Here is a 20,824-nt window from a genome sequence, read left to right on the forward strand (position 1 = left end):
ATACAACCTTTAAACCAAGGATTTTGCTCATCGGGCCTGAAGGTTGATCAGCTCTTCAGAACTGGAGGTCCTCTTCTTCTTGCGAGATGTTCAGCTGCAGTGTGAGTTCCTTGTGACTGCCGGGTGGTGAAGAGAAAAGACCGTTCTTCTCTCAAAGTCTTTTTATATATTTTTTTACTAATGGATCGTTGGATTGGGGAAGGTCATTCTTTTTGTCCAATCGCTCTGTTGCTATTCCTCAATTATTAACATACCTCAATGATTGACAGTTTTAGGCCTTGATCATGTGACTGAAAACCCTCTGATGTAGAAAAGACCATGTGTTCGAACCATGGATTGTAAAATGTCCCTTTACTGTCTCTGTTTATGGCCTTATGTAGAGATAGCCCTTTTCGTTTCTATGCACAGACATTCTTAATGGTCCTGACGTCTCCAATTTTGATTGCTTCAGTGTCTTCAAATCCATTCCTTATACCATTTGACCATAAGCTGGATGCAATACTAATTGTTGTTTTACAAATCCCAGTTCTTTGAACAGATTACCAGATAGGAATGAAATGGCCAATGCCTTTTCACACCTATCATTGCTTTCCTGATCCGAAGCCTTTGATGTATGTCTTTGTTGGCTTTTCTTACATTACCCCCTGCTGTGTTGAAAAGCTTGTGTTTCCAAAAGCCTATGTGTTTTGAAAGCCTGACAATGCTTTAAGTTCAATATTATCCATCTAGCTTATTTATTTAATAATCTAGATATCTATCCGCAGTACAATGTCTTCAATCCCGAAACTCAGACTTCTCCGATGCCATCCGTGTCAGTGAGGGAAAAACAGGATTTGCAAGAACACAGTTTACCACACTATTGTGTTTGCAGGTTTTCAAATGCCTTTGTTTAAAAGGGGTACAGTTAACCCTTTCCTTCAAATGTCTTTTGTTAAAGGGGTTCTGAACCCCGCTCTTTGCAGTAGTGGCTGGCTTCCCTCGTGTGCAGGGCGTCATTGACTGTACACACGTAGCTATTAGGGCAGTGGAACAGGAGCCAGCAACATTCATCAGTAGAAAAGGATACCACTCCATCCATGTCCAGCTAGTGGCCGATCACAGGAACATCATGCAGGTCTGTCCAAGGTACCCAGGGAGTTGCCACCATGCTTATATACTCAGACAGCCGACCAGTCCGGGGGGACAGGGGATACTTCCTGCTGACCTGGCTGATGACACCACTCCATAACCCCACCACAGATACAGTCGAAGCCAGGGCGCAATCAGGATCTTTATAGAGCACACGATGAGACTGCTCAGACAATTGTCAAGCCTCGATCGTTCAGGGGGCTCTCTACAACATGCTCCAGATAGAGTCTGTGGTCTGCTGTATATCGCACAATATCGCACAACAGAGAGGCTTGCGTTTGGAGGAGGTAGAGCAGCAGCAGCGGTCATCATCAGACAAGGAAGACTGGGGGGAAGGAAAGGAGGCAGCACAGGAAGGAGGGCCATTCAACGCCTTGCAACAATGGTGGGAGTTAGTTAGTGGGTGAGAGGGCGAATGTGCAGATGTGCTGACATCCTGAAAGAGGCCAACAGGTATTACTCCCGTCACACCGCCATCACTCCCATCGCACCACTGCCACTCCCGTGCGGCTGGGGCTCATCACTTCCAGTGATCCGCGGCCGAGCAGACTGCAGAAGATGAGTCACCCCTTCAAAGTCCCCATCAATTCGATCCACCAATCTCTCTATTGTGGAGCCCAAAGTCTACGTGGCAGCCATTTGAGCTTCCGTCAAAGCATGCAAACACGGATTCCTGTTGTGAGGGCATGATGGTGCGGCCTCAGGTGGACTGTCCTCCTCTGAGGTGTCTTCGATTGCAGGAGCCTCTTGCTGTTGAGAAGGAGAGAAGAGTTAGGATAGGAGATAGAAGCAGGTGACAGTCTTGAGAATGCACCTTGATAATGTGAAGCTTGCTGCATATTTGCTGAGTCGAATGAAGGGATACAAGTAATATGCAGACACCCTGCCATTAAGCATGCTGCCCTCTCCTTTCCTGATAGCAATACCTCTGCCAGGGCCAGTGATGTCCAGGGCTTCTTGCTTCTTGTGAGAGCTATAATGCTGGGGATTCCTACACCCATCTTGGTCTTCTCCTGAAGAAGGAGAATGTGAGAGTTGATGGGCTAGAAATTGGACTTTGTTGCGCCCATTTTACGGGCATAAAATTGGCATAACGAGGGTTAATTTCAGGAACCAAGATCCTGCACTCAATGCACACCTGAAACACGCCTGACCCAACATTGGTTCAGACCATTTTTCAGGCATCTCTGTCAGTCACCTAAAATAGGCATTAGGCCATTCACATATGTAAATGAGGGCCTAACACCTGTTATAGGCCCCCTTGCCGAAATTGGCCAGCTTTGGGCCTACTCCGCTCAGGATTCTTTGGCGGCCAATAAGTTGGTTTTATTTTAGATTAAAAATCACTGCTATGAGGTCAGGAGGAGCACAGTATGCCCAATTGGCCCTCTTTCCCCGTTGCTGCTCCACCCTCCTTCCCAGGAATTACCTTCGGGCCGCTGCCAGCAAAGCAAGCTTATCATTTTCTTAAAATAGGTGAGTTGCCTGTGGATGCACGAATGAGGCCGGCAGCTCCCCCAAATAATATTAATAGGGTCCGAGGCCCAAATTTAGGCCTCCCAGTTGGGACGTGTGCGCGGCACCCATTTCGGGCCCGAAAATCGCCGAAAGGAATTTCTACCCCAGTGAGTGTGTGTTGAGAAAGTAAGTGAAGATGTGTGTGGGTTGTGCTTATAGTGGATGTGTTGAGAGGTGGAGAAGAAGCAAGATGGAATGCTGACGGGGGAAGCTGTTGAATGTAAAGGGGATGTGTGTGCGATGTGAAGTGAGGAAGCAGTGATGGGAGGAGTTGATGGTTGTACAAGTGGCAGCATGTGAGGTGAGAATGGTGTCAGTGTGTGGTGTGAAGAGGGGAAAGGAAGAGGTGAGTGTGCTTGGAATGAGAACGAGAGGCGTGTTAGTGTGGCCTTGTGATTGTGTGGTAAAGAATGTGGTGTCGGGAAGGGCATTGTCGAGAGTGATGGGGAGGGGGTGAGAGGAGTGTTGTGAGGTGCTGTTGAGAAAGGTGGAGAGGTTAAGAGCTGTGTTCACCCTTGCTGTTCTTGTGAGGTCATTGAATCTCTTCCTACATTGAAGCCAGGTCCTGGGGGTGATGCTGGTGGCAGCGACCCGGTCCTGGCCTTGGGGATGCCCTTGCAGGTTTTGAGGAGGGGCTGCTCTCTCCTGACCCTCCACGAGTACCTCCACGGAGGCCTCTGAAAAGGGTAGGGCAGCCCTTCGACTCAACAGCCTTGTCAAATAGTCTTCCAGAGTTGTTGAATGAAAATTGCAAGCAGTGCATGCAACCTTGCTTTAAGAGATGCATCCCTCGGGAGTGGTGGGGAAATGCTGCATGGGATCAGGAGGGCAGCCCGCCTATCAAATTTAAGCGAGGCCCGGGAGTTATAATTACCCAGGCCTCACACCGGAAACGTCATGGGGGCTTGCCACCCACCCAGCTCACTCCTCCCCACCACCCCCCCCACCCCACCACCCACCCTGATGCAGGTTTTCTCCCTAGCATGGGCCCATGCTCAGAATCCAGTTACTGTAGTGGTAATGGACCTGGCTTCTGGGTCATTTTGGCTGCTGTCCAGGTCAAAGGTCTTCTTGAGTAATCTGCAAATTCCAGTGGCTCCCAGCTCCACTTAGTTCCTTAGACCTGAGCGGAGGTGGGTGCAAGCCCAACGCCCACTTGTTCTAAATGGCCCTCCAACTGGACTCCCTGGCAGTGATGCAAGGGGAAACTGCCTCCCCCCCCCCACCCCGCCTCCTTAACATGGTTGCGCTCCATCTGTGTTGGCCCACTGTTGGGGGAAAGCCCAAAAATCCTGGTGCGATATAAAAGAAGCAGGTAGTTAGTACTATGGGGTTTCTCTGCTTCTTTTTCCTTTTCTTTTCGCTGGAACTGAGGGATGCCCATGCAAATTGGAGAGGAAAATCATCCCTATTATTTTTTTTTTGCACTCCTCTCTGTGAGGATTGTCAATGCTGACATGTAGAACAGTATCTAATCCAGGTACCAAGGAACAGCATCAAGAACTTCCAGAACAGGTATAGCGTAGATAAATGCAAAGTGAAGCTTCCTCTACTTTTTCCCAACAATGTGCCTCAGCCATCAGCAGCACTTCCTACTGCATCAATGTGATGATTTCCACTTTCCACGCCAACCATTCTGTGGCTTCTGTAAGGAGGATTACCAATTAATGCTAAATGAATTGGCAATTAGTTGCGACTTGGGTCCAAAGTCACTAGAGTTAACTCTGCTGTGAATGTAAACGTCAACAGTTTCATGGCTCTTAGGCTTTATTGAATTTGTTGTTAACGTTGATCTGTTTGAATTATATTCAGGAGTTGTCCGTTTATGACAAGTGGCCAATAAAAGGAGAATAGCTCAGAAAATTCTTTAGACTCATTTTCTGCACTGGTGTCATGAGAAATTTCACGTGAAATAGATTTTGTGGTTATGACTTTCATTCATTCATTGTTCTGTTAACCTAGTTATATTTTAGGTGTCAGCCGTGGCTCAGTGGGTAGCACTCTGGCCTCTGAGTCAGAAGGTTGTGGGCTTAAGAGATTTGAGAACAAAATCTAGCCTGACACTGCAGTGCAGTACTGAGGGAGTGCTGCATTGTTGGAGGTGCTGGCTTTTGAATGAGACATAAAACCAAAGCCCCGTCTGCCCTGTCAGGTGGACGTAAAAGATCCCACAGCACTATTTCAAAGAAGAGCAACTGAGCCAATATTTATCCCTCAACCAGCATCACTAAAAAACCCCAGATTATCTGGTCATTATCACGTTGCTGTTTGTGGGATCTTGCTGTGCGCAAATTGGCTGCCGCATTTCCTACATTTCAACAGTGACTACACTTCAAAAAAAAACTTCATTGACTGTAAAGCACTTTGGGATGTCCTGAGGTCGTGAAAAGCATTATGTAAATGCAAGTCTTTCTTTCTTTACAGAGAATAAAGTACTTCAGATAATTCTAATATATCTCTGGAAAATGCATGTGAACAATTATATAGCCTAGCCTTTTACAAACCCTGCTTTAGAAAATGGTTTCATGTTTACCACAAGAGTGTGAGTGAAAATCCTTGGGCATTCTATTATTATGATAATTACATTATTGTAGATAACATGGCCTAGAAATTCAGGTGTACCCATTTTGCAGGGGGAGCAGGGATCAATCCCTGCGTCTGAATGGTGAGGTTGGAGGTGCCCCAGATATTGGGCCACGGACCTCATTAACGTCAAGCCAGCGAGGCACTAAGAGCCCATCAGTGAAGAGTGAATGAAGATCGGGTGACTGCTCACATCCTGAGGACATGTGTGAGGGGGTAAGGGGGATTGGTGCCCGGGGAGAGATATAAATCAGAGGCCGGGGGAGTGGAGAGATCGTGAGCTGGGGAGAAGGGGAGATAGATGGTGGGGGGAGATAGATGGTGGGCTGAAGGGAGATCATGGGCCGGGGGAGAGAGATGAAGGGCCTGGGGAGAGAGATGGTGGGCTGGGGGTGGGGGAGAATTCATGGGCCGGGGGGAGAGATCATGGGCCTGGGTGGGGAGGGAGAAAGATCGTGGCCTAATTATATGGTAATTTATCTCATTGCTGTTTGTGAGATTTTGCTGTGTGCAAATTGCCACATTTCCCTACATTACAACAGTGACTACATTTCAAAAAGTGCTTTGTTGGCTATGAAAGTTCTTTCGTATGTTGTGAAAAATATTATATAAATGCAAGTTCGTTTAAGTCAAATTCATTTGGAAGTATGGTAATTACACCGATGCAAAACAAGTGCATCGCATACAACTGTTCTAAGAGTCCAAAATCTTAGTAGCACATTCCAGAATCTTTTGATTAAGTCTGACGGTGCTCTCTTACCAACTCAGTGTGGAAACAGACAGTCAAAACAGAGAATTAAAACTCTTCAGAAAACCATACAATCCTTACGCTATTCATCTGGGCCTTTAATGTCAGGCTTTGACATACCAGATCAAAAAGGTTCTTTCTCAATAGTCAGACAATCGTGTTAGTAGTCAATTCTACCACTTGACTTGATAGGACCTAAATGGCAGCCACTTGGCTGTCTGGGTTGTTTCCTTATGATACCTGGGCAAGACTCAAAGAATGCATATTGGAATTTTGATTGGCATGAAACGCCGTTGTTTCAGCAATGAAAAGATATGGGGGTAACTTTCATCTCTACCACTTGGGCAGTAAACAGGACGAATGGATCACCCGCCCATTATAGACCCCATCTGATTTTCATTTTCATTGGAATCAATGGAAATGAAAATCAGACTGATTCTATAACGGATAAGTGAGTTTATTGCCCAAGTGGTGAATGTGGAAATGATCCTTAATGAGTTTAATATCTGCGTTGACATGAATTTGTATTTCAAAGGCTTGAGGTTGTTTTTGATGCAATTAATTTATGATTATAATCTACAACATCATTAAGGGGAATCAGTTTGGCTAAATGACCACCCTAGAGATGCAGATGTCTCCAAGTAAGCTTTGTATTGTGTTTACCCTGACAGTAGGACAGAGCGGCGGGTGAAATTGGTCTTCGGCTGTAACGCTAGACGGGAGAGAGAGAATCGACGGTCCACTTTACACCTTGTTCAATTTTCTTTCTCATTGACTTATTAAAAAAAAGGCTGCCTGCAGCTGGGCTTTAAATTATATGAATCAATCTAAAAAGGCATCAACAAAAAAATATAATACAGAAATGTAACCAGTCAAGGCATGACAGAGCATTTCTTCCATCACAATACAGTCAAGTAATAAACGGGTAACAACAACAACTTGCATTTATTTGTTAACGTAGTAAAACATCCCGAGGCGCTTCACAGGAACGTTATCAAATAAAATTTGACACCAAGCCACATAAGGAGATATTAGGACTGGTGATCAAAAGCTTGGTCAAAGAGATAGGCTTTAAGGAGCGTCTCAAAGGAGGAGAGAGAGGTGGAGAGGTTCAGAGAGGGAGTTTCAGAGCTTAGGGCCTAGACAGCTGAAGGCACTGCTGCCAATAGTGGGGTGAAGGAAATCGGGGCTGCACAAGAGGCTAGAATTGGAGGAGCGCAGATTTCTTGGAGGGTTATGGGCTGGAAGAGGTTACAGAAATAGGGAGGGGCAAGGCCAAGCGGGAATTTGAACACAATGATGGGAATTTTAAATTCGAGGCGTTGCTGGGCCAAGAGTCAATGTAGGTCAGGGAGCACAAGGGTGATGGGTGAAAGAGACTTATGGAGGGTGGACGATGGGAGACCGGCCAAGAATGCATTGGATTGGGTCTTGAAGCCACAATCTTCTGGCTCAGAGACAAGAGTGCTACCACTGAGCCAAGGCTTTTGCAATATACCAAAGCAATTTACAGCCAATGAAGTACTTTTGAACTGTAGCCACTGTTGTAATGTAGGAAAATGTATCAGCCAATTTGGCTACAGCAAGGTCTCACAAACATCATTAAGATAAATGACCAGATCATCTGTTTTTTTAGTAAAGTTGCTTGAGCGCACCAGGGAAAACTCCTGTGCTCTTCTTTGAATATTGCCGTGAGATCTTTTACATCCACCTGAGAGGGTAGACGGGGCCTTGGTTTAATATCTCATCCAAAAGACGGCATCTCCGACAGTCCAGCACTGAAGCGTTCACCTAGATAATCTTCTCGAGTGCAACTGGAAGCCACAACTTTCTGACTCAATGGCGAAAGTGCTACCACTGAGCCACAGCTGACACCATCTCCAAATTGGTTACAGTTGTGTAGTTAAGATCATAAGAACATAAGAATTAGAAGCAGAAGTGGACCATACGGCCCATATGAGCCTGATCCGCCATTCAACAAGATCATGGCTGATCTTCGACATCAACTCCACTTTCCTGCCCAATCCCCATATCCCTTGATTCCCCTAGAGTCCAATTCTCTCGTCTTCATGTGAGAACTAATGTTGCAGCAGCTAAATAGGTGATGGCATGTTTTAGGGGTGAATTAACTGGGTCAAATGAAATAACTGAAAGGAACTACATACAAAGACATTGTTGCTTTTTCAAACCAGAAGTAAAAACAGAAAATGCTGGAAATAGAGGCAGAGAGAAACATTTCAGGTTGAACCATTTAAGGGTTCATTTTCTGTTTCAAACGCTGATGAGCCCATTATTTCCAACATTCTCTGCTTTTATTTCTGATTTCCAGCATTCACTCCTTTTCTCTGTAACAAGAATAATAATTATTTTTTGATGTTAAAAGCAAAGACATGTTTTGATATTTTGATAGTTTGACCCTATTGTAATCAGATACAAGGTAGCAGATTAAATATTTCTGCTCCTAATGGATATTTGCTAGAACTTTTCTGGCGTTTCTTGAAATGTCAATTGCTTTTGCGAGAAATCGGAGTGGACAGTAGAATTGGCTGCTGGTTTGGACCTTTTCTTTGGGATCCGTGCATTATGTGGATGAACTGCCAAAAAATGTACACTTGTGGCCAATCCAGTTTCAGGAGGCTTTTGGGCCCCATATGATGGAAAAGACAACAAATAACAGACACGACAGATGACACAATTGGGACAGCATTAAAGCCAAATTGATAAACACGGAGCACAACAGCTGCCTTTGCATTTAGGGGATTTGTATCAAAGGAACTAATCCACGTAGTACAAACACAGCCTTACTTATACTGCCAAAAAGACCAGGCGGGGTGTTGTGGGGGGGGGGATTTTAAGCCCCAGGATGGGTGGAGGGGGGATAAATTCTTAAAAGTGTGGAACCCGATCCCAACCCGCTGCGAACGCGTCTCCTTCCAGTTTTACTGGGGCTTGTTAGGGGCGCGGGTGAGTAACCTGCTCTCGAGAGGCGGGTTGGTAATTTAAATATGCGAATGAAGCTCCAAGCCTCAGATTTTAGCAGCCATTTAGATTTAACAGCTGTGGACCGGGTTTCCCAGTTGCTGAAGGGAGACGGGAGCTGTCCGACCGAGCAGGTAAGTGCTTTCTCCAGCACTGCTTGTGGGCCAGGAGGAGCAGGAGTTCTTTCCCCCTGACCCCCCCAAGCAAACCTGCTACGATCGGACTCCCTCCCTGCGATCCGACGACCCCCCCCCTACCCCCATAATCTCCAGGCTGACCACCCCCGCGATCTCTCTCCATCGCCGAAATCTCTCACCCTCAGAGTTTCCAATCAATTTGGCCCTAAAAATGGTTGCAAACTGGGTGAAACTGACCACAAATCAAGGGGTGAGTTTTCCACCCATTTAGTGTCCCATATAAATTTTTGCTGAACATTTCTTTCTCTTACCAGTGACACCCGCCAGTTTGACAGTTTTGATATTTAAATGAGGCCCCAAAAGGTGTATGAGTGTCCTTTGCATGATTCCCCACTGTTCCTTGAAACAGTAGCAGATGGTCCCATGGTTTGGTTTTACTGAGTACTGGCTGCCTCAGGGCAAACCAATTTTGCAGTGGGGGCCTCAAACAGGTGTTAGGCCCCTTATTTGCATATGCAAAGGGGATAAGGCCTGTTTTAGGTGTGGGCCCTTGACGCCTTTTTTTTCCTTTATCAATATGGTGGGTGGCACACTTCCAGCCGGAAATGTGTGAGTACATTCTGCCCACCATATTGGGTACTTTGTAGGCCAGTTAGTGCCCAGACAACGGGTGCTCCACTGCCAAATTTATAGGCTTACAACACAAGTTAAAATAGAATTGGATAGGTAGTTGTAAAAGAAAAATATGAAAGGAAATGAAGAAAGGGCAAGGAAATAGGATTAGAGTAAATAGCTTCAATTGAACAGCAGGCACGATGGGCCAAATGGGCTCTTCCTGTAATGGGTTGTGATTTCTATGATTTGGATGGGAGAAAAAGGGCTTGTTACATTGTATTTGTAACTGTAAAGTTACTCATATTCTCTAGTTCCTGAGAGTAGTGAAGAGTATTTTTGGAAGCTTATAGAAAGTGTAATGTGTATAATTAGATTGGTGGAGATAAGTGAGAAGGAAATCACTATCTGATTGTATTAATTGGGTCAACAGTTCTGTAATTTAGAACAGCTAAGCATGTGAGTAATTATTGCTTCTACAAAGAGTCTATGAGAGTATATTAACAGAGCAACGGATGTACATTGTTGAGTTAGGTAGATATGTGGACCTAGAAATTTGGTCACCTGTTCTTGTTTTACAAGGTTCGTGCAGCTGCTTGTTGCATAACTTTGCTGTACTGAGGGACCAGCTCTTACCGCCACCTGGGCAGCAAGAAATGGAGGAGGAGGAAGAGCAGCACGAAGAGGAGGAAGATCAGGAGCAGCATCGATCATCCGGGGCCCCAGCTGCCAGAGGTCACAGACAGCAACTCATCCAAGAGCGCTTCATATAAACCATCTCTCTCATCCCCAATACACCAACACTCCTTATCACCACCATCCTTACTACCACCATCCAATTGCCTTCTTTCAGTCCAGTCTTATGGGTCTTGTCCTCACTTGACTACAAATATTAACACCAACACAAAATCCAGAAAAAAAGATTAATCCAACAACTTTATTGCATCTGTGTATAGTATTTAACAGGAATAATTAAGCATCACCCGTCTACCTCTTAGTGCTGTCGTCCATGCTCATTTACCTATCCTAGTTTCTCCTAGTAGGTGTATTTTCAGTGGCTACAGCTTGCCGAGCTTCCTTTGAGGACACTTCAGATGACCATGTTGGGCAACTTCGAGCAGCTCTGGGCCTTGAGGGCCCGGCTGCAGATTGCAGCAACTCAGTATCCTCTACAACCATGGCTAATGATACCTGTGCACTTTCCCAGGCTCTGAGGACTACAATGAGGTCTGTTCAGGCATCAGAATAATCACTGAGTAGGCTATTGGCATTCTGAAGGCATGCTTTGGGTGGCTGGGTCAGTTGGGGGTGGGGAGCTCTGGAATCTATTCCGGATAAGGTATCAAGGATTGTGGAGGTTCACTGTACATAACTTTGCCTTGCAAAGAGGCCTACTCACGAATGGTGCTTGAGGGCCAAGAGGATGGTGCCCAAGTGCAGCAGGGTGAGCAGGCAGGCAAACAGAATCAGCAGCAGCACAAAAAGGATGCAGAGGATAGCATTTCTGGTTGCAAGACAAATTCATGATATGGGAGACCTCTCTTGACTATCTGTTGTGTCCATTGCATGACTAGACCTGTCAACATCTCCCCCCTTTCCAACACAAAGATGCACTTATGTACTGATATCTGTCAGAGCAACAAATCAAGTGGCTAACATCTCCTGGCCTTAATAAATCACTTCCCATACTAATCACATTGGCCCAGATTTTCTCCAAAAATAATGGAGAGCCGGACAGCGCTCACCGTTATTTGAGGGCAACTTCCAGTGATCGCACATACGCAGTCAAACACGCATATTCGAAAGTTGCTCTACCAGATGCCCTGCTCATCCGAAAGCTGCGTGGGAAGGACAGCTCGCCAGTGAAATAAATGGACCAGCGCGAAGTTGCTCTCATGCCCAACTGGAAATGAACTAACCTACACAGAAAAAGGTACATTCAGTTTTTTAGGCCTAAGCTAACTTTTAACGGCGTGGTAAGTTTTAATGACTGCCAAACAACCTCTCTGGCACTAAAAATTAACTTATAAAAATGTGGAGTCTCATTCCTTCTGATTTTAATTATTGTTGGACATTTTAAAAAAATATTTTTTTACTTTTTCTTTCTGTCTCTTTTATCTCTGTCTTTTAATTCAATATTTCTTACCCTCTATTTCACTTTCTCAAACTGATTTTATATTGAATTTACTGTTGTAGCTTTCACTTCCTGGTTCTGTGTCTGTGCGGCTGGTCGAAGATGCTTCAATCTGATTGTTGAGGGGACAGAGTGATCCTTTCCCTGCGCATACAGCTCACAGATGCCCGGGAGAGGACGCTGCACCTTTTGCAGCTCACCATTAGAGGAAGTTCCTGCGCTAAATCCTGTGGATGGGTAAGTTTGAATCTAATGAGCGGCATTTGCCACTCAGAGCAAATTCCAGGTCAATGTCAGCAGACAAAATCAGCTTCATTGATTCACAATTATGCATATTGTTTCTCACTACCATACTCCTCCTTGTTGCCATTGGCACTTTTCAAACTTATGTCCCTAATCTACTGCTTCTCCCCGGTGCCCACTGAGCGTCAGAAGTATGTGAGGTAGCTGATTGCTCCACTTCATTATAAACCCCATGAAAGTGAAATGGCTCTCACCTCAGGGCCTGCTGCAGACTGCATCTCTTTGCTGCCACAAGGTCAGTTTCTCCATGCCTCCTTTTGTGACACATGAGCAGGTACCTGAGGGGCTGGCAGGGTGGATGCATATATTGTAATCCTGAACAACAGCCGCATCATGCAATTGCATTCTTGCCATGCCACTAGTACTGAGCATTGGCTTTGCTTGGCCACTGATCAGATCAGTGAAGTTCTGAGAGATGGTTATTTGCAAGGCTCGGAATCCATTAACCTGGCATCAATGCATGTCTGAGCATCCATGCTAGAAAGTAAGACTGTCATTAGTGCCTCTATTTTGGAGGCCTCTACTTTAGATAGGCCTAGAGCTGCCATACACTCTAGTGTGGATTGCTTTGCTGAACTCACATCTGTCTTTGTGCTACAGATATGGATAGCAGATACCTCCAATGCATCCAACACCTGACACACATCCCCAGATAATGTCCCCAGTGCCTTCACATGTGATCTGTGCTCTGATAACATCCTTATTTTAAAAGCTGGACTGGGTCTCAAGACTCCTGAACTGGGGCAGATGTCTCTTAACCCTCCCGCCACTAGTGTCTGCCTCCTTATGTTCCACCCACAGTCTCTCCTGTCCACTTATGCTCTGTGCGTCACCCTGTGAACTTCCCTCTGGCTCGCTATCTAACGGCCCAAAGGTGGGTGTAACTGGGCTGGTGTGAAAGAGAGAAAGGGTGATTAACAGCACGTGTTAAGAAGTGTTGAAACAGAGAGATGTAAGTATGGGTAGGTGAACTGTAAAATTAATTGTCATTACAAGGAGTTACCTGAGAGTTTATTTATGTATTTGGCTGATAAGTTGCCATACTATGTTGAAGAAAGAAAGAAAAATCTTATATTTATATAGCGCCTTTCATGACCTCAGGACGTCCCAAAGCGCTTTATAACCAATGAAATACTTTTTGAAGTGCAGTCACTGTTGTAATGTAGGAAACGCGGCAGCCAATTTGCGCACAGCAAGGACCCACAAACAGCAATGTGATAATGAAAAGATCATCTGTTTTAGTGATGTTTGTTGAGGGATAAATATTGGCCAGGACACCGCGGTGGGAGAACTTCCCTGCTCTTTAAGCATGAGGGAAGAGACCATGAATGCTGGAGAACTTAGAGAAGAGTAAAGGAGAATAAAGGGAAGGATAATCTCTGGAGAAAAGGTTTCAATGCAAAGTACTTTCCTTCCTATGTTTTTACTTACAATTGATTTAGTCTTCTACCTCTTATGGGAATTACTAACAGCATCATTGTGCATTCCCCAAGGAGACTTGACATTTCAGATCATTCTCAGCAGTCAACAAATGCCTGTTTTGATTCATCGGGGATTCGAATCCTTTTAGTTCATGGGCAATGCTCAAAAGCTTTCTGATTGAATAAATCGGTTCTGAACTAAAAGGATATTAAACCTCACTGAGCTAATGTATGAGTTCATTGATAGACTCTGTGTTAGGGACCTCCACATGTTCTTGAAATCCAAGGTCTCCAAGTGTACGGTATGACACTAGCAATAATAACACCTCCCAACAGATTTATTCGGAGACATAAAAAAAGTCTCTGAAAGTTATCCCTCCAACAGCCTCCTCTTGCAACCAAAATGTTTTTAACTGCAGCCACTAAAAGTTTTACCACAAGCTAACATCACATCGGGCAGTATAGGGAATTCCTTATTTTGTGTGATTCTTGGACCCACTTGGTCTAAATCCCAACCTGCACTTTGTTGGTGAAAGTTTTGAATTATCTCTTGTAGCATTGCACTATGTAATTTACTGTGGGCTTGATTTCATAGCCCTGATAAAGAGGCTATCAGAGCGTGCCAAAGCATAATGGACAACATTACGGACTTCTTGCTGAGTCCAGATAATGACTATCTTACATTATGCAACCATTCACGAATTTAAAAAGTCACCAGACCATTTCCAGGTCCTGGATCTAGGATTGGGCAGGGTGTCTCCCTAGCCTTGGTCCCAATTTCATTGTTAACTCAAAAGAACCCAACTCTGAATTTGGAAATTTGAATTTCTATGTCCCTTTTTATTTTAATTCCAATCCCTCTGCTAGGTACCAATGTATTCGACTCTATCCTGATTATTCCATTCATCAGTCAGTTTCACCATGGAGCATGTGTCAGTGCCCTTGTTAAAAGTCCGCACTCTCCTGGGCCACATTAACCATTTCATCTCCCCCTGCATGATCCCTAGAGGAATCTTACTTTCCAATACAATATTTTCATTATTCCTTAAAACGTAGCTTAAACATTCGCAACCAAGTCCAAGTTATACTTAACACATTTTTGTTTATTTTTTTCCTGAACTCTTCTTGGGCCACGTTTGTTCCCAAAATATTTGAGTCCATTTTATCATTTCAAAATTATCCCATTTCCAGAGATCAGTATTATTGGACTGACAGAACTTGTCAATGTACAATTTTATTTCCCCAAAATACTCCCTCTGATACATAAAACTCGACAGGAACCACTTAAGACTAGATTCCTTTAGTTTTAAATTAATTTGATCATCCCCTTAAATTTTAAGTTAATTTTTCCTTTGGGTGCTTGAACAGCAGCTCATATCAATTATAATTGTCTTACCAATTTCACTTTCATAAGCAAATTATAACCAGGCTTAGTGGTTTTACAGAAAAGACAGAAGTGCTTGAAATTACTTTTAATTATTCCGATATCTACCCCTCCACAAGCACTCTGTCTTGGAAAATAACAAATAGCCCTGAACTGGTTAAAACTGAGCCTTTGAGAGGCAAAGTTTTGGTCCAAATGTCACCATGTTGTGACATTTGATATCTGCCGATGTCTGTAAATAAGGTCTTAAATTGCTAACCCCACTGGACCACTTCTGCGGTCCTGAAAACCATAGTTCCCTGTGTAAAAGAAAAATAGGAAAACCACTGTGGCTCCTCTTGAGAGCCCAAGGGGTTAAAAATAACAAACAATTCATTAAATTTTCTTCTGTCACCCTTTATCCCGGGACCGGAGAGGACTCCACACACATTTCTGTGAATGAATCTAATTACCTCACTCCAGGAGGAAAAGTCAGCAAAGGGAGCACAAAAATAATGCCCAATATTTCTTTCTATCACGTGGGGAAATATCCACTTAAATTAAGAAACTTTAAAAAATCTCATACGCTTATCTAAAGCACTACGACAACAGCACTAAATGATCTATTTTAAAGAATAATCCCTTTAAACTGAAAAATGGCCAGAGGGACATGGGAGAGATCTCCAAGCTTTTCTGTCACTCAAAGTTTCTCTCTTGGAACTCACTAAGGGATAATAAAACTGCTCATGAGTCAGCAGATTAACTTGCTGGAAGCTCAGGGGGTGGGGGAGGAGACAATCACGATCGCAGTTTTTTTTCGCTGTCCTCCCTTTAAAACACAAGGGCTTTAAAGAAGTTCAAATTGATCTTTTCCAAAAAAGTCTCTGTGCTTTTTTAACAGTGAAAACTTACACAAAGATCCGAATGCAATTAAACTTTGGATTACATATTTCAGCATCTCTGACTTCCAATTTTCAAAACATGAGCCACGAAGGCACAAAAGATATACCAATTTTATCTCTTAATGGTCACTTTGTTATGACCACCATCAATCACAAGATCAAAGGGTCAGTTTGCTAACAGCTATCACATTTCACAACCAAGGTGAATAAACATATAGGGCACTAAATTGGGCCGTGTAGCGCCCGTTCTTTCGGCGCTCCACGGCCTCTCCAACATCCAAGATGGCGTCTTGGATGCGCACGCACGTTTTGTAAAGTAGGGAGAAAATGGCTTCAATCAGTGTGCAACGCTGATTTAAAATGATAGACACCATTTTGGGATTTAACGCACAACTCAATGCACAGTCTTAACCCCGATCATGTGAACGTGTCTTAAGAGTGCCTGAGGGCCCGCAACAGTGCTATTTAAAAGGACCATGCAGGATTTACAGGTTAGTGGCTGGATTATTGCTTCTGGCTGCCGAGACATTTGTAACTGTTTTTGGAGGCCTCCTAGACTTCAATACTAGGACGCGGAGACATAGCCTAACATTTAGAGCCAGGATATGCAGGAGTTAAGTTAGGAAATGCTTCTACACGCAAAGGGTGGGAGACGTTTGGAATGCTCTTCTGCAGATGGCAGTTGATGCTAGCTCACTTGTGAATGTTAAATCTGAGATTGATGGATTTCTGTGAACCAGGGGTATGAAGGGATATGGGGCTAAGGCGGGTATATGGAGTTAGGTCCACCATGATGTCACTGAATGGTGGAACAGGCTCGAAGGACTAAATGTCACTGCCACTTGCTGCCTCCTGATATGCGCCACCTTCTCCTGCAAGAAAGAGGGACATTTGTCTGGGTGATGTGCCTGTCATTGCTGAATAGCTGCCAGTGTGTGTGGCCTGTGAGTTATGGGTGGGCGGCTTGAAACAGTGGTAATGTGAAGGGTGAGAGGAAGCATCTGGTTGGAATAGTTGAGTACTGATGGAAAGAGTTCGTTGGTATGTGGATGATGGGGGGTGTAGTGCGGGGTGCAGTTGTTGTGAGATGCCACTTGACAGTTGACCTCACTCACCCTGCCCACTCATGTCAAACCATTGAACTTCTTCCTGCACTGCATCCATGTTCACGATGCTGTGTGCCTGGCATTGACTTCGCCCCCCGCTGCCTCCCACTGCCTTTTGGATATATGCCTGGAGGGCCTCTTGCCCCCACTCCCCCCCCGAATATAGGATGTCCCTCCTTCTGTCCACCAAGGTCTCTAGTGCATCAGCAGAGAACCTTGGTGCATTCACTCTCACAGGCATGGTACCAAGTCAGATTGGCAGATTGTTAAGGTCTGGCGTGCAGATTGGAGGATGTGGGATTTAGTAGTGTGCATGGGATGCGTTCATTCATGGGATGTTGACGTCACTGGCAAGGCCAGCATTTACTGCCCATCCCTAATTGCCCTTGAGAAGGTGGTGGTGAGCCACCTTCTTGAACCGCTGCAGTCCATTTGGTGAAGGTTCTCCCACAGTGTTGTTAGGTAGGGAGTTCCAGGATTTTGACCCAGCAACGATAAAGGAATGGTGATATATTTCCAAGTCAGGATGGTGTGTGACTTGGAGGGGAACGTGCAGGTGGTGTTGTTCCCATATGCCTGCTGCCCTTGTCCTTCTAGGTGGTAGAGGTCACAGATTTGGGAGGTGCTGTTAAAGGAGCCTTGGCAAGTTGCTGCAGTGCATCCTGTAGATGGTACACACTGCAGCCACGGTGTGCCAGTGGTGAAGGGAGTGAATGTTTCGGGTGGTGGATGGGGTGCCAATCAAGCAGGCTGCTTTGTCCTGAATGGTGTTGAGCTTCTTGAGTGTTGTTGAAGCTGCACTCATCCAGGCAAATGGAGAGTATTCCATCACACTCCTGACTTGTGCCTTGTAGATGGTGGAAAGGCTTTGGAGAGTAAGGAGGTGAGTCACTCGGCACAGAATACCCAGCCTCTGACCTGCTCTTGTAGCCACAGTATTTATGTGGCTGGTCCAGTTAAGTTTCTGGTCAATGGTAACCCCCAGGATGTTGATGGTGGGGAATTTGGTGATGGTAAGGCCGTTGAATGTCAAGGGGAGGTGGTTAGGCTCTCTCTCTTGTTGGAGATGGTCATTGCCTGGCACTTGTCTGGCACGAATGTTACTTGCCACTTATCAGCCCAAGCCTGGATGATGTCCAGGTCTTGTTGTATGCAGGCACAGACTGCTTCATTATCTGAGGGGTTGCGAATGGAACTGGACACTGTGCAATCATCAGCGAACATCCCCATTTCTGACCTTATGATGGAAGGAAGGTCATCGGTGAAGCAGTTGAAGATGGTTGGGCCTAGGTCACTGCCCTGAGGGACTCCTGCAGCAATGTCCTGGGGCTGAGATGATTGGCCTCCAACAACCACCACCATCTTCCTTTGTGCTAGGTATGACTCCAGCCACTGGAGAGTTTTCCCTCTGATTCCCATTGACTTCAATTTTACCAGGGCTCCTTGGTGCCACACTCGGTCAAATGCTGCCTAGATGTCAAGGGCAATCACTCTCACCTCACCTCTGGAATTCAGCTCTTTTTTCCATGTTTGGACCAAAGCTCATTATTTAATGTTTTACCATAACTCATCAGTGTGTAAACATAGGGATGGAACCTGCATCTGTGTTTTACGTGTGAAGTGTCTGATCTCCGTTCAAACTCCATGCAGACAGTAGACTGTTATTTTCAGCAAATAACAGGTACCAGCTACCTTTAAGAGATTTTTAAGACACATCCTCCCTTTAAGAGATTGCGCTCCCCCTGGTGGTGGAAAGTGCGAATTGCATTGATTCTACGTGCAAAGCCTGGAATGGAACGCTGATTGCAGGTGAGTCCTCGGGCCGGCCGAAACTCGCGTCCTGCCTGCACAGGGGCCATTGACGCGGGGTAATAGCACATCACGCTACCTACGCCCAAAAACGGCCCCTATCCAATTTTTCCCCCATAGAGTTACTGTCAGTGTCTCAATATTTCAACACATCAATTTACACAACTTAAACTTCAAATCATTAAAGCATTTAAGACATTCAAAATGCCAATTTTTCATCTGATAATCTCATGTCCGGAATTTGAGATGCTCACATTTTTTTTATAAGAGCCAGGATTTCACTTGGCTACAATTTATTAGGTTAGTTAACCTCAATAACTCCAATTTTAATTCAGCAATATCAGAATTAAACACAAGACAAACAGATAAAGTTATCAATAAAGCTCGTGCTTAAATTACATCGTCTTTCATTTCATTCTTTCTCCAGGCGCCTTTCAAAAATAACTGTTACGTTGAATTTCACGAAAGGAAAAGTTAGTTTACAAATTTAAATAAAATCTTTGTAATATTTCTTCGCCTTGAAAAGGAAAGAGAAGCCACAGCCAATGGCCTCAAACATTCACACAAGCTTTTAAAAGAGCTAGTACAGCCACACAGGCTTCTTAAAGAGATAGTACAGCCACACAGGCTTCTTAAAGAGCTAGTACAGCCACGCAGGCTTCTTAAAGAGCTAGTACAGCCACGCAGGCTTCTTAAAGAGATAGTACAGCCACGCAGGCTTCTTAAAGAGATAGTACAGCCACACAGGCTTCTGAAAGAGATAGTACAGCCACACAGGCTTCTGAAAGAGATAGTACAGCCACACAGGCTTTTTAAAAGAAACAAGCTCTTTTAAAAGAGCCAGTACACTGAAAACAAAAGAACACTTTCTGTAGCTTATAAAACAGTAGAAAAGGGACAGCATCTTCCCCTTTCTCCTTCTCTATTTCATCAGATTAATTTATCCTTGATACAGTTTTTCATGTCTGCCAAACTAGGATAGAACTTCGCTGTTTCTTCCCATCCCCCAATTCCTGCCACCTTCCGCGGATGTTCCAAAGTCGACGGCAAAATGTCCCTTTTTACCACAGTTGTAACATTTCTTATCAGCGTAGATGTTTATTCTGGGTCCTTCTTTTTCCCATCTTGCATGGTACATACCTGCAGGGCTTTTCCTAATTCAGCTATCCTACATTTACAATGGGAATGAGATATTTCTGGCCCTCTACAACTTTCTTTGTTGGCGCTCATCTGTACTCGCATGGCTGCCTTTAGGTCGTCCTTCTATAACACTTCCAGTACACTTTGTTCCAATACCTCACAGTTTTGACTTCTTTCTTTCAAAGCCTCCGCACAGATAACGTTATTTGCCCTAGCCAATGTAAGATGCTCTAACAATTGCCCCTTCTCCTCCTGTTCCTTCTTAAAAACATCTTTCAACCTCTTACAATCTTCAGTTTGTAACCTTTGCTTTTTCATCTCATCACTTTTGTTTGCTGATGGTATGTAACCATATTTCAGTCTAATAAACCTAATAAATTTCCTTGGTAACTCCATTGCTATGCATTTTTGAATTGCCACTTCCATTATTATATTTCACCCCTCTCTACCTGTTTCTGATTCTCAAACATTGTCCTTTAACCTTCCCATTATACCTTCCACCCGTTCCTGCCCAGAAAACTATGTTTCTGTCTAAACGTTAGCTCCAGTATCATTCTGTAATGCCTCCCACCCTTGGAAAACTATGTTTCTGTCTCAACGTTAGCTCCAGTTCTGTTATACCTTCCACCCATACGTTAGCTCCAGTATAACCCTTTCTGCTAGGACACAATATTTTCACTTTCTTTATCTATGTCAGGGTCCCATCTGGGGTGCCATTAATTGTAGGGAATTCCTTATTTTGTGAGATTCTTGGACCTGGAGGAATAGTCAAGCAAAGAAAGTCACCCTCACTCACAGTAATTTCATTAATCAAAAGTAATTATTTAATGATATCATTCATACAAGCATTCATGAAGCAAAATCAAACAACTTTCCTTTATAAAATCCCGTTATACACTTAGTAATTCGCAAGGTTATTATGTAATGACTTAATAATTCAT

Source organism: Heptranchias perlo, chromosome 8 (genome assembly GCF_035084215.1).
Source record: "Heptranchias perlo isolate sHepPer1 chromosome 8, sHepPer1.hap1, whole genome shotgun sequence".
Lineage (NCBI taxonomy): Eukaryota > Metazoa > Chordata > Chondrichthyes > Hexanchiformes > Hexanchidae > Heptranchias > Heptranchias perlo.